The following is a 12,937-nucleotide window of genomic DNA, read 5'->3' on the forward strand; positions in this document are numbered from 1 at the left end:
CTTCTAAAGACAGCGTTTAATAGCCTCCTTTAAAAAGAAAAAAAATCTTTTTTTTCTGGTTTAAAAAAAAAAAAAAGATAAATGTATCTTGGTTCGAAAACCCAAATTAAGCCCACCGCGCAATCGCCAGCACACGGAGCGGCACTCGGGAAAACCTTTTTGAGCAAATCCGTGAAGCAGCGGGTTTCCCGACGTATGTGAAGTCTTCCTGATGGCTGAGAGGGGCACCCGTGGGCCCAGAGTCAGACCTGGACTCCAGCACGTCTGTGTCACTTGCCAGGGTCCGTTACTGCCCCTCTGAGCCTCAGGCCCCTCATCTGTGAAATGGGAATACCCCTCACTGGCCCCACAGCGTGGTTGGGAGGCCGAGGGGGGCGTTTCCGCTGATGTTACTGGCATCTCCTCTACCCAGACCTGAGGACCCCCCCACCCAGTCTCACAGTGAGACTGTCAGCACCACGAGGGGCAGATGCCTGGGGGCTCAGGCCTGTTCTGTCCAGCGCACAAGAGGACGTACCCACCAGACAGAGCCGGTCCTCCTTCCAGGTGAGAAAGGCCTGGCGGACAAGCTGTCTGAAATTGACTCCGTGTGAATATTTTCCACCAATCACTGCAGAAGCAGAGTTTTGATAGAACATCCTGGAATAGTTCCTGGATCTCGGGGAAAGAGCCAGGCAGAGGCAGGCGATCCGTGTTCAATAGCTCAGCGCTGGAGGCCTGAGTTCTCCCTCTCCAGCGAGGGTTAGCTGCTGCAGGGAAACTAGACATCAGACTGGTGGGGGCACTGCGTGTGTCTCGGTGGCTAGCACCCACCCCAGCCTCCATCACTCTCTATCCTGGCTACACTGGCCCAGTGAAAGCTCCCAGTGCAGAGCCTGCCTTTGTACCACAGGGCCTTTGCACAACCTAGTGGTTTCCTATTGCTGCTTGCAAAGTTCGGGAGTTCCGAGGCCTCCTCACTTCTGATACCAACTGCAAGTGTTTGGGGGCCCCCAAGATCACCCTCAGATTTGATAATTTGCTAGAAGGACTCCAAAAAGCCATTATACTCATACCATTACCGTTGCCTACAATGAAAAGATACAGACGAAAATCAGCAGAGGTAAGAGGTGCATAGGGCAGAAAATGCCCTCGTCCCCTCTCAAAGGAGCTGTGTGGAGAGCACTTATTTCTCCCAGCACTGATAGGCAACAACATGCTGGGACTATTGCCAGACAGAGATGCTCACCGGAGCCTTGATGCCCAGCTTTACTGGGGCTCGGTGACGGGGGGCATGGCTGACCACCTGCCCGGCTAACCTGAGTCTCCAGCCCCTGCAGAGGTCTCCAGTGGAGACTGTGCACCCCCCCCACCATAAATCACATTTTTGCATAAATTATACACAGTGGCCCCAGGCTCCCGAGAAAGACTCTCTTATCAAGCAGGACATTCTGAGGGTGTTAAGGTCACCTCCCAGGACAAAAGCCAATTTGGTCAAGGATAATCCTTTGTACTGTTCTCACAAATAACCACACACACAGTGGATTAACACTTACCCTGGAGTCTGAAGTTTGAAAAGAATCTTATGGGGCTAAAATTAAGGTGTCGGCAGGGCTGGTTCCTTCAGAGGCTCCAGGGGAGAAGCCACCCCCACCTTTCTGACTCCTAGAGGTACCAACATTCCTCGGCATTCCTCCGCTCACGGCCACATCCCTCCATCCCTACAGCTCCCCCCTCCAAAGCCGCATATCCCTCTGCCTCCCTGTTACAAGGACCCTTGTGGGTACACTAGGTCCCACCTGGAGAATGGGGGACTAGGAGAATGGGTTACACTAGGTCCCACCCGGACATGGGGATGTCAAGAGTCTCACTCATACCCACAGAGTCCCTTTGGGCAGAGAAAATAACATTCACGGTGTCAGGGATCAGGCCTGGACGTCTCAGGGGCCATTATTCAGCTGACCACAGTTCTCCCCCAAATGCCCCCGTCTTCCCCGGAGGACGGTTCCTCAGCCTTGCGATTTCAGCCTAACCTTTATCCTCCACGGGGGGCTTTTGAGAAATTTGAGGTCAGGGTGGGGAGTTGGAGGATTTCCCTGTAATTTCTCTCTTGTCAGTTTCCCCGAGCCGCAGTCAGCAGGCTGGCCCTACGGTGTGATGTGATGTCAGCAATTTAGCCCAGCACATCTGAGGGGTGCAATCCACCCTGGTTCTGGGCCTGCCTTCACTGCCCCGCCCAAGCCCTGTGGGGAAGCTGCAGCCGGAGCTTTGTAAACCAGCAGAGCTGGATGGCCCAGTGAGCCCATGCATCTCACAGACCTCATCCAAGGCCACCCTGACAGATTTTCTCATTTCCAGGCACGACCTAGGGTGGATTTCTCAATCTCCTTGTTTTCTATTTACCTATCAATAAGATCTTGAAGGCATGTGCATAGATCCAAATTTGAGGATGAATTTGAGCTGGCATCATTGTTTAAAAGTCAAAGCCAGAATGTGCAACTCGGATATCTAAAAATAAATACCGTATAAATACGCTGATCTCCCCGAGTCCCCTGCTTGTGGCCACCAGCCCCAGCCCCCCTACCGGTATGAACCTCTACACTGCGAAGTGCTTTGGAATCTTTTCTCCAAAGGAGGGCATACCCTTCCCGTGTAAGTAAACCCAGAGAAGCCCATCTGAGCTAACTCTGTTGTCTGCAACACAGCAATAAGTACTGTTTCTTAGTTCATATTTTTAAAAATCAACCTCCAGCAGCTTGTCTCTTCTTAGCTTTGGGAAAAATGCATGACATTTGGGTTTTGACAAGCCGGGTAGTTGAGCGATGAACAAGGCAGACAGTGCATTCAGAATGTCTAGGTTGAAAGCCTGGGTCCGATACACCTGCGCGATTTGGGGCGAGTTACTTACACTTCCCGGATCTCCGTGTCCACATCTGTAGAATGGGACCGAACCATCACAGCAGCTACTGCCCAGGGCAGTTGGAAGGATTAAACGAGTTAATCCCTGTAAAGAGTTTAAAATAGCTCCGGGCACGCAGAGGTGTGCTGGCCAAGGTGTTTCCAGCTGCCTGTGAGGGAAGCCCTGATGTTTGCTGATGCCCAGTGTCCCTGGTGCAAATACCTCCATCATGGCTGGTTGCAAGCTACAATGTGAGGTCACCAAACGTGGAGTTGGGAGGGGGTGAGCACCGCTGGATCGTGTAAACCGGTTCTAGCCGGCTCCAGCACACCACTAAGTGCAGAGGCCCCCGGGGAGTGTTCTGTTAGTCGGTGGTGTCAAGTGCGGTCCCAGACCACCTGAGGCCTTGTTAGCAATGTAGATCCTCGGGCCCCCTGGGTCAGAAATGCTGGGGGTGGGCCCAGCCATCTGCATTGTAACATGCCCTGCAGGTGGTTCTGCGCATGCTCAGGTGTCAGACGTGCTGAGGGAAGTGTGAGCCTTGGTCTGTGTGTGTTTTAATACATTCCAGTGACTATGTAGCAATTAACATAACAATTGTTCCTCCTTGTGCCCTGACGTCACTGCCCCAAGTCGCCAGTCTCATATCCATCACGTTTAGGAAGACTGACCTCATCCCAAGGGGACACTGAGTGCCAGAGAAGCGAAGGGACAACCTCAGGGCCACACGGCGTGAGCTGGGCAGACGGGCTGGCCGTCCCCTTCGTGCGGCCCTCAGTCGGCAGATGGAGTCGTGGGGCCTCCTCCCTGGGCCAGCCGGGGCCCCAGGGGAAGGAACCGTCAGGTCATCCCAGGGTGGAAATCAGAAACCCTGAAACAGGAGCCCAGAAGCAGCGTTTCAGAGTGGAACCCCAGGGCACCGTGAAAGTGGCCTCTGGAGTGAGCCGTTCCTTTCTCAACGGAAAGGGCGCATCATAAATAATTAAATAGCTATCTTGTCCTGTCTTTACAATGGGTTCCCCGGGGTTCCCAGAGCATTTGCGGATGTGGAGATGTGGATCATCACCGCCAGGGGTCCCCAAGATCAGGTCCTCACCGCCAAGGGTCCCGAGGGGGGAACATTGATCCCAAGCAGCATCTGTACCTTCTTCCTCCTGAGGTTCAGGTTTCACCACTCGGCTTTGGGATCCCAGGCAAATAGCTTCTGAGCCTCCATATTTTCCAATCCCGCCGCCCTCACAGATGAGCACGGTGTATGCTTGTCACAAACATCGCAGGCCCTCGGTTAAAATGGTAGCCACTCTTGCATGGGAAGCGTTCTCGCTCCCCTTCCCCAACCCCCCCCCCAAGTTTCCCATGTCAGCATGGAGGTTTGGCGGCCCCCTGGGCTGCATGGGAGGCCCCGAGCTAGCGCTTTCCCACACAGAAATGAAGCCTGAGAGCCTAAGTTAATGTGACTGCAGACTTTCGGGCCTAATGGCCATTGTCAAGAAGAGCCTTTTAGAAAAACTTTCAAGCCCGAGCCAGGTTTTAAGGCCCCTGTGGGCTTGTTAAAGCCAGCATTTTCCCCCACAGCCAGGCAGCCCCAGGGAGGGCAGCCCACACAGCGCCCCCCCCCCCCAGAACACTCCAGCACTCCCCTGGGGCGGGTGGACCCCTCCCTGCTCCCTGACAGCTGTCGTGCGTGCCCCCAGCCTGCTCCCAAAGGCCTGGTCGGGTGGGTGGGGTTTTTCTCTCCCTCTTTCAGCCCAGGAACAGCCCCAGCCCCCAAGGCCAACTCAGCACAATGCACCAGGCTGGGGAGGTCAGAGCCCTCCCACAGCATCTGCTCCTGGTGAGCATAAATCCGGCGAATCCTGGGGGGGAGGGGGGCATCTCCATGTCACGCGGGGTGGGGGTGCTGGGCCCAAAGGGGGCCTCGAGATGCTCCTCGGGGAAAGCAACACACACAGGCTTGCTTTTCCTTAGATGCTCTGTAGTGCTATGGTAACAGCCAGTGACACAGGCAGCCGGAGAGAATGTTCTAGAATCTCTAAAGAGCCTGGCAGGAGCGAGCTGGGCCTGGAGACCGAGCTGGGGGTGTCTGTCCGGGGCATTCCCGCACCTCTTGCTCCCTTGGCAAAGGAGCCAGCCTGTGGGGCAAATGGCTCCCTGCCCCCCACCGCCCCCCGCCTCTCCACGCTGTCCAGAACAACTAGAATGTGCTTTCTGGAAAAGATGCTGGTGCCTCTTCCTTAAATATCCAAATCTGGGGCCTCTTTTGAAAATCAAAAGGTCTGAGAACACAGGGCCACCACCATGTGGGGCGAGAGCTGCCCTCTGAAGCAGGGCACGACCTCTTCCCTGGCCACCTTCCCCACCTCTCTGTGCTATCCCCTTGGCACTCAGCCTCCTTCCCTGCCCCCTGCCCCTGCCCCGAGAGGGCACAGGAGGGCCAGATGAGATGCAGGCGGCTCTCCCAGTTAGGAGCCACAGACCGCGGAACGAGGAAGGCAGGGAGGGCTCGGAGGGTCAGGGATGCGCTCATCTGCTGTTTGTTGAGCCCCTCACACAAGTCGGAGCTTGAGGAGCAGACAGCCTGTGATTCCGTCCACGTGCATATCCTGCCTCAGAGCAGTTGAAATAAATACCCGTTTGCATATCCGACCTGCAAAAAGCAAAAAGATTCATAAGAGTGAGAAAGCAGAGTTGGCTGCCTTGCACTGGGGGGTGGGGGGGCATTGGGGGTAGAGAGAGGCTGCTTAATGGGTAGGAGGTGTTCTTTTGGGGTGATGGAAATTTCTGGAACTAGACAGTGCTGGTCGTTGCATACTGTTGTGAATTTGTGTAATGCCACTGAATTGTTCACTTTAAAATGGTTAAAATGGTAGATTTTATGTTATGTGTATTTTACCTCAATAAAAGAAAAAAGGCATCCTCTCCAGGGCTGGGGGAGTGTGGGGAAAGGGGGGCGTGCAGACAAGCACAGGGCTTCCCCAGGGTGCGCTTCCTCGTGGCTTTATAACTGAGATCCTCATCTTCTTGCTGCCCATAGGCCAGGAGCCTCTCTCAGCCACCCGCCCCCCAGCAATGGAACATCTCCCTCACACCAAACCCTCTCACACTTTGAATGTCCCCGCCAGGGAGGCCCCATCCCTTTCAGGTCAGGCCCATCGAGGATAAGGTCCCTTTCTTAAAATCATTATGTGAAACAGGCCCCAAGCCCGCGAGTGAGACCCCTTCCTATTGGTCATTCCTCCACACTCAAGGGCAAGGGATACCCCAGTGGGTCACTGGGGGTCGTCAGAGAATTCTGCCTGCCACCGTGTCCATCGATGGGGGACTTCTTCAGTCAACTAGGATACCTCCACGATCTCGAACACAAAGAATTTAAATAAAAGGAGATCATCTATGCAAGCTGTTGACAAACATTTCCCGTGATGCATCAAGGGAAAAGAGCACATTGCAGAACTAGACATATATATATAAAAATAAAATTTCACAGATGTGTACCATTTCACTTACACATAATTTCATTTTATCAAGAAAATTATATCTAGGCATGCCCGTGTGTTTGTGTTTGCGCGTGCATGTGCGCACAAAGTCTGGAAGAATACAGGTGTTGAGCTGCAGACCATTCATAGTCTGGTCTATATCCTTTCAGACTTTTTTCTTAATTTATATACTTCTGAACTACTAGAATTCGTTACATGGGATATCTGTTACTTTTGTAGTTAAAAAAGATTAAAGCATTAATAAGAAAAAGCTCATGAAGTAGTCACTAGTTTAATTTCCACATTTTTAAGGCACGTAAAGGAAAACTGGTCCACCCCCACAGGCCCTTTGATGTGATGACCCTGGGCATCCTTTTCAAGCCAGGCTCTTTCTTTTTAGCTTTGAAATACTCCTTAGTGACTCTTGAACTTATTCATTGCTAAGTGAGAGATTCCAGAAATCAGTGTGGTGAGAACCTGGAACCATTCCCCCGGCACAGTGTTCTTCTCCAGGAGCAGGGACCAAATGCCTCTGCACAGGTGGGCGGCGGGCTGAAGCGGGTTGTCTACACTGGAGGTGAGCAGCAGCCGGAGATCGGAGTCAGGCTGGGAGGCAAGACCAAGCTACTCCTGGAAGGTCAGGGCAGGTGTACGCACACCAGGTGGCTGGCAGGGATGGGGGACCCCGGGAGGTGGCATGAGTCAGGCTCAGGGCAGAAAGTGGAAAAGATTCTAAGTATTTCTGGCAGAAAGCTGGTACAAGGTATCAGGTGCTTACAGGAGCAATGGCCATAGTCAGGACCCCCAGAGGCCGCAGGGCTGACCTGCCCGGGGAGTTGCCACAGGAACGGCCACACTTCGGAGGACTGAGCATCAGAAAGCTGTGGAAGAGACCATCGAGTCAAGGACACACCCTTAAAGCTGCAGCCCGGGGCTGAGAGCCCCCACGGCTGCCCTGCACCTCCCTTGAGACAGGTACCCATAGAGCTGGGAACCCAACACCAGCATCCCGATGACCTTGGGGCCAAGAGGAAACAGGCCAAAGAGACACAGCTCCATGTCCCCCCACCTTCCAAATCTCACATGAGCACATCTAACTGGCACACCAGAACCCTATGGCAAGAGAGTTTGGGGAATTCATTTTTAACTTTTCAACGAAGTTAGAACCTATGCTGACTCCAGGGATCCTTACCCAGGAGGGGGGACAACATGCCGCAGGAGGTCAAGGATCCAGCCAGGGGCCTGGGAGTCGGGTTCCCAGCCCCAGGGGCAAGAACTTCGCCACGGCCCCCAGTTTAGGTTTCTTAGATGACCCCAGGGGTCCTTAAGTATAGTGGTGGGGGTCAGGTTTCTCTGCTTTAGCCGTGGTGTGGCTACAAAGATTAACTCCTGCGAAGCTCACACTCTGATTATTGTTGATCATCCAAGTTGTATTGGCCATTCTGTATCCAGGGGCTGCCATTATTAGCCAAGCTCTGTGCTGAGCGTTTCATGCATCACCGTGTATCAGATATTTTACAGCAAACTTAAAGGACGGGGACTGTGCTATTATTTAAAAGGTGATGAAACAGAGGCCCAGAGGAGTCTTGTAACTTGCCTGAGGTCACACAGCAAGTGAATGGCAGAGACAAGATGAGAACCCATTTATTTAACCATATGACATTTAATTAACGATGTGACACTGGAGCTACCACAATTCATCTTCAATTTTCTTTTTAAAGGAGAAAACAAATCTGTGCTTCCTAAATGCAGTTTGGCAGACAACTGTTCCAAAATATGGGATGCATGGGGCCATAAACAATAAAAGGAATCCTTTGTCAGGGAGGAGCCAGAATCTACAGAACTAAATGATCCCTGGGGCTCCCTTTCAGAGCTAACATTCTGTTCTGAAAGCAAGCCTGCTTCCCCTATTACACAGCAGCTGGAACCTTCGCTGAGCTGAAAGTGACTACCCACGGGGTCGGGGAGGTGGGGGGGTGCTGCTTCTTGGAGGATACTCTGTGAGCGCTCTTGAGGCAACCTGCAATATGGTCCCAGGGTTGCCATAGCAACTCCCCATCTGGGCTATTTCAATGAAATATAGGAAGCATCTTCTGCTTCCAGCCTGGTGTGGCTTTGAAGAGGGATTCCTTCATTCATTCAACAAATATTTAAAAGTGGCATCCTGGGGTGGCAAACTCGGATGCTTACAGGAATCAGACTGTTAACATCGAGGAGTTTTTGTAAAAGGGTAGCAGGGGATTAACCAAACACCGGGGGCTGTAGGGCCCTGGAAAGTGCACCGCCCCCCAATCTGTATGGGCACTCATCTCAGTCCCAGCCCCTCCCAGCCCGGCAAGAATGTGATCCCAGTGTTACAGATCTTCTTTGGATTTGTCAAGAACAGTCAAGAGCTGGGTTTTTATGTGAAATCTTTCCATTTTTAGACATTGATGGCCAATTCAAAATTTGGGGTGGGGCTTCTGAGTACCGTTGTGCAGGTCGTGCACTGCTCTGGGGTCACCCGTCTTGTGTAAATTCAAGGGAACAGCGCTCTCTGCAGTTGTGCATTGGCAAACTGTGCAGTCCAACTGTGACAGAGGGGCCAGATCTGGCTGGTGGGTCACCAGCTTGCCAATCCCAACTCGAAATATCCAGCCATAGATGTTTGACTAAACTAATGATTGTACAACCATCCAGGAGAAGACAAACACCACGACTCTAGCAGTTTTCACGGATGTGAAAAAGCCCTCACCATATATTAGCAGGTGGAAAGAGCGGGTTACAAAAACATCAACAGGGTATAATCTCAGTTTTTGAAAATAAAATGTATATTCTCAGTTAAAGTGAAAGACTATACCCCTAAATGTGACAACAGTTACAACAACCACCTCTGGGAGGTGGAAGATCAGATCATTTTGATCTTTGTCTTTTTTTTTTTTTAAGATTTTATTTATTTATTTGACAGAGAGAGCAAGAGAGCACAAGCAGGGGGAATAGCAGAGGGGTGCCTGGGTGGCTCAGATGGTTGAGCGTCTGCCTTCGGCTCGGGTCATGATCCCAGGGTCCTGGGATCGAGTCCCGCATCGGGCTCCCTGCTCAATGGGGAGTCTGCTTCTCCCTCTCCCACTCCACCTGCTTGTGCTCGCTCTCTCTCAAATAAATAAATAAAATCTTTTTTAAAAAAATACAGGTTCTAGGATAATCCCCCAAATCATGGCCCACTGGGTGGGTGAGTGGGGTGCGGGAATTTTATCTGCATTTTAGCAAATATGCCGGATGGTTTTGCCATGGCCTGTCTGGGGACACCCTTTGAGGTACAAGCCCTTTTAGGTGGCACCCATTTGCTGAGTAGTCACCGGGCTCCGACTGTATGCCAGGCACCATGCCAGGAGCCGGCAGACCCGGACAGCTGCAGAAACAAGCCTCTGCCTTCTGGAAGTGACCCGGGGCAGAGCCAGAAGCAGCAAGCACCCCCAGAGTTGGGTGAGGCAGCCTGGCAGAGGGTGCTGGGAGCCTCTGGAGACATTCTTCCTCTCGATCTTTCAGACCAACAGCGTGGGTCTCAACAGCAACCAGCCTCCTTTCAGTTGGTGTTTGGATCTTCAAACTCAAAACTCACGCCACTGGGCAGCAATCCGCCTGCTTGGCTCCTGGTTAGACCTCCGTAAACGGGCTTCTCACTTTGTCCCTTCGCTTCCCGGGACTCTGCCGTCAGTTCTATTTCAGCTAAAGTCACCTGTTCCAGGTGAGAAGTCTGACGTGTCCTCCCTGCCTTGCTGGGTGCGCTCTGTGAATTGTTTTTAAAATCTGTCTCAACGTCTGTATTCCAAACAGACAGGAAAATAGAAAAAACTAATCTAACAAATCCCCACCCGCCCATGACACAGATGCCTACTTTTATCGTATTTTCTTCAACTCTTTTAAAAATAAATGAAAGCAGAGACATGCAGCTGGAGTCTCACTCCGACGCCGCCTCCCTCCCTGGGACTCAGCACCCCTTCTCCCAGCACTCGAGGTACTTTGCTTGTATGTATATATTCACAACCGATATATCGTCTCATTGAAAATTTACCTCCGGTGTAATCATTCCACAGCCTTATCATTTCGCAAATTGCCTTTTACACCCACCTTGATGCTTTGGGATTTATGGGCATAATCCCATTATGTCTTGCCGGTGCATGCCACCACGGCTTGGCAGATCCTCAGCAGTGACCTCACACTCGGGAACTGCTGGGGTAAGCCAACCCAAGAACATGTCGAGATCTGCCCTAGCTCTCTTGAATTGACAAAATAACCCCCGGCCGAGTTAGCTCTCCGTTCAAAGGGGCCTCTTCTCTCCCATATCCCCCAGCTGCAGGGCAGCCCCTCTCCCCCCGCCCCCAGACCAGGGATGGAGCTCCCTGCTCCAGGTCCCAGCCAGCCTCCTCCCAAGGCTCCCAGTCTGCAAGTCTCCGCAGAATGACTGGTAGGGCTCTTGGCCTCAGGGCATATGTGCTGCCCCTGCCCCTTCTGCCCCACCCAAGGTCCCCCACCTGCCCCAGCCCTGGGGTGCGCGCCAGTCTCTCTAGTGGTATCTTAAGGCCCCTCCAGAGACAATTAAAAGGGAGGAGCATAGGGGATGGTTGGAAGCCCCTGGAGGCCGAGGAGCTGGACGGGCGCACCAGATAGGTAGACAGATACATAAGATACGTCCTTGTCCTCCAAGGGCCGACCAGGGACAGAGCCAGAGGCGGGAGGGAGCCAGTTCCCAGATGAGGAAGCCGGGACCGCCCCTCTCCGCCCCTTTGCCCAGTTGGGCGCAGAACAGATCTGACCCAGTGGGAGCAGGTGTGGGTTCTATGTTTGGCTTGGAAAGCAGGTGAGGCCCGCCTGTTCCAGTTTACCGAACACCGATTGTTGACTGAGCACCTACTATGTGAGAGGCACTGGGGAGACCGTCCCCGCCCTGGAGAGGGTCACGGTTAGCGGGGGATGGGGAGAAGCAAATAATATAAGGAAGTATCCTGGGCTCCTACAACTCTGACCACCGACGACAGGGAGGCTGAAAACAAGAGAAACGTCTTTTCTTACAGCTCTGGAGGCCAGAGGTCTGAAATCAAGGTGTGGCCGAAGCTCCAGACGCGGGCGGCTCCGGGGAGGACACTGCTGGCTCGCCCCCCAGCTGCTGGGGCTTCAGGTGTCCCTCCTCCGATCCCTGCCTCCGTCTTCACCCGGCCTCCTCCTCTGTGCCTCTGTCTCAAGTCTCCCTCTGCTCTCTCTTACAAGGACCACCTGCCATTGCATTCAGGGCCCATCCAAAATCCAGGATGATCTCATCTGAAGATCCTTTAACTTAATTTCATCTCAAAGACGTTATGGCCAAACACGGATGTGTCTTTGGGGACTGCCTTTCAGCCCATGACAGAGTGTGGGGGTACCTTCTAGAAGAAGCAGAGCAGAGCAGAGACCAGTCGCTGTCTAGAGGGACAGAGTGAAGGAAGGACGACTGGATCAGGGGTCCAGGGAGGGAAGTGCACAGAGTCCTGGTCTGAGAAACCAACAAGGCCTCCTGGCCCCTTGTTCCCCGGAAGCTTAGACTTGACCCCAGGGCCAGGAAGCACTCCTGGGGGTGGGTGGTGTTAGCAAAGGACTGATACGGAGCTGCAGTCTGGGGAGCAAAATTCTCTTCTAAGTTTAGGATGAGCTTTTCTGATGGGCAAGGAAAGGCCTGAAATTAAAGCATAATGTTGGAAAGAAATAAGTTCTAAAAATGCCTTTTAGTTTTATGACTTAAGAACTTACACTCAAACATAAAGCGAGTCTTGGAGGCGCCCGGGCTGCTCTGGGCTGGGAGGCAAGTGGGTGCTGAGGGCAAGAGCAGATGCCAGGCAGGCTCACACACGAGATTCCTCCAAGTCTTGAGCGAGCACAGGTGTGGCGGGAGTCCTCCCCTGACTCTTCGTGGTGTCCTGCGGCCTCTGTCCCGTGAGGTTCTGCGGAGCCAGGTGAGGCCAATCAGTCACTTTCACTGGGCAGAAGGTTGGTGCTCAATCATTCATTCCTGAGTGGCAGACCCGCAGCGGGGGCTAATGAGAAGCAGCTTAGGACGACCTGCGGCACCTGGGTGGCTCAGTCGGTTAAGCGTCCAATGATCTCAGGGTCATGATCTCAGGGTTGTGATCTCAGGGTCGTGAGATCAAGACCTGCATCGCATCGGGCCCTAAGCTGGACTTGGAGCCTGCTTGGGATTCTCTCTCCCTCTCCCTCTGCCCCGCTCGCTCTCGTGCTCTCTCTCCCTCAATAAATAAATCTTTTTTAAAAATGGACTCCCTGGGTTCAAATCCTGCCTCACTTACTAGGGGTGTGTGGCGGACTGTGTTTCTGTTCACAAATATTTGGTGATATATCCCTGCCCCACTGAACTTCAGCCTAGCCATATGCCTTGCCCTGGCTACTCCATAGGGAGGTGAAGTGTCCTGCCTAAGATCCTGCCTCTAAGTGGTGGAGCTGCGATTGGAACCCTTCCACTTCGCCTCGTGCTGGCTCCCAGTGCCAGCCCAGCCCCTCCCCCCACCGGGGGCGGCCGGGAGCCCCTCTCAATCCCCATCCAGGTGTCAGCCTGCTC

At 53.0% G+C, this 12,937-nt stretch overlaps 1 long non-coding RNA gene across 1 annotated transcript; it reads right to left on the reverse strand.

Moving 5' to 3' along the window:
• Nucleotides 1–2: 2 nt before the first annotated feature.
• Nucleotides 3–12,621, reverse strand: LOC145717511 (uncharacterized). Its single transcript, XR_014140774.1, has 5 exons — nucleotides 12,115–12,621; nucleotides 7,130–7,232; nucleotides 4,023–5,525; nucleotides 2,888–3,749; nucleotides 3–2,487 (listed from the first exon to the last, which is right to left on the reverse strand). It is a non-coding gene; the product is annotated as an uncharacterized LOC145717511 (long non-coding RNA).
• Between the last annotated feature and the right edge of the window lie 316 nt (nucleotides 12,622–12,937).

The sequence above is a fragment of the Leptonychotes weddellii genome, chromosome 16 (assembly GCF_054177405.1).
Source record: "Leptonychotes weddellii isolate Sample4059 chromosome 16, ASM5417740v2, whole genome shotgun sequence".
NCBI classification, from domain to species: Eukaryota; Metazoa; Chordata; class Mammalia; order Carnivora; family Phocidae; genus Leptonychotes; species Leptonychotes weddellii.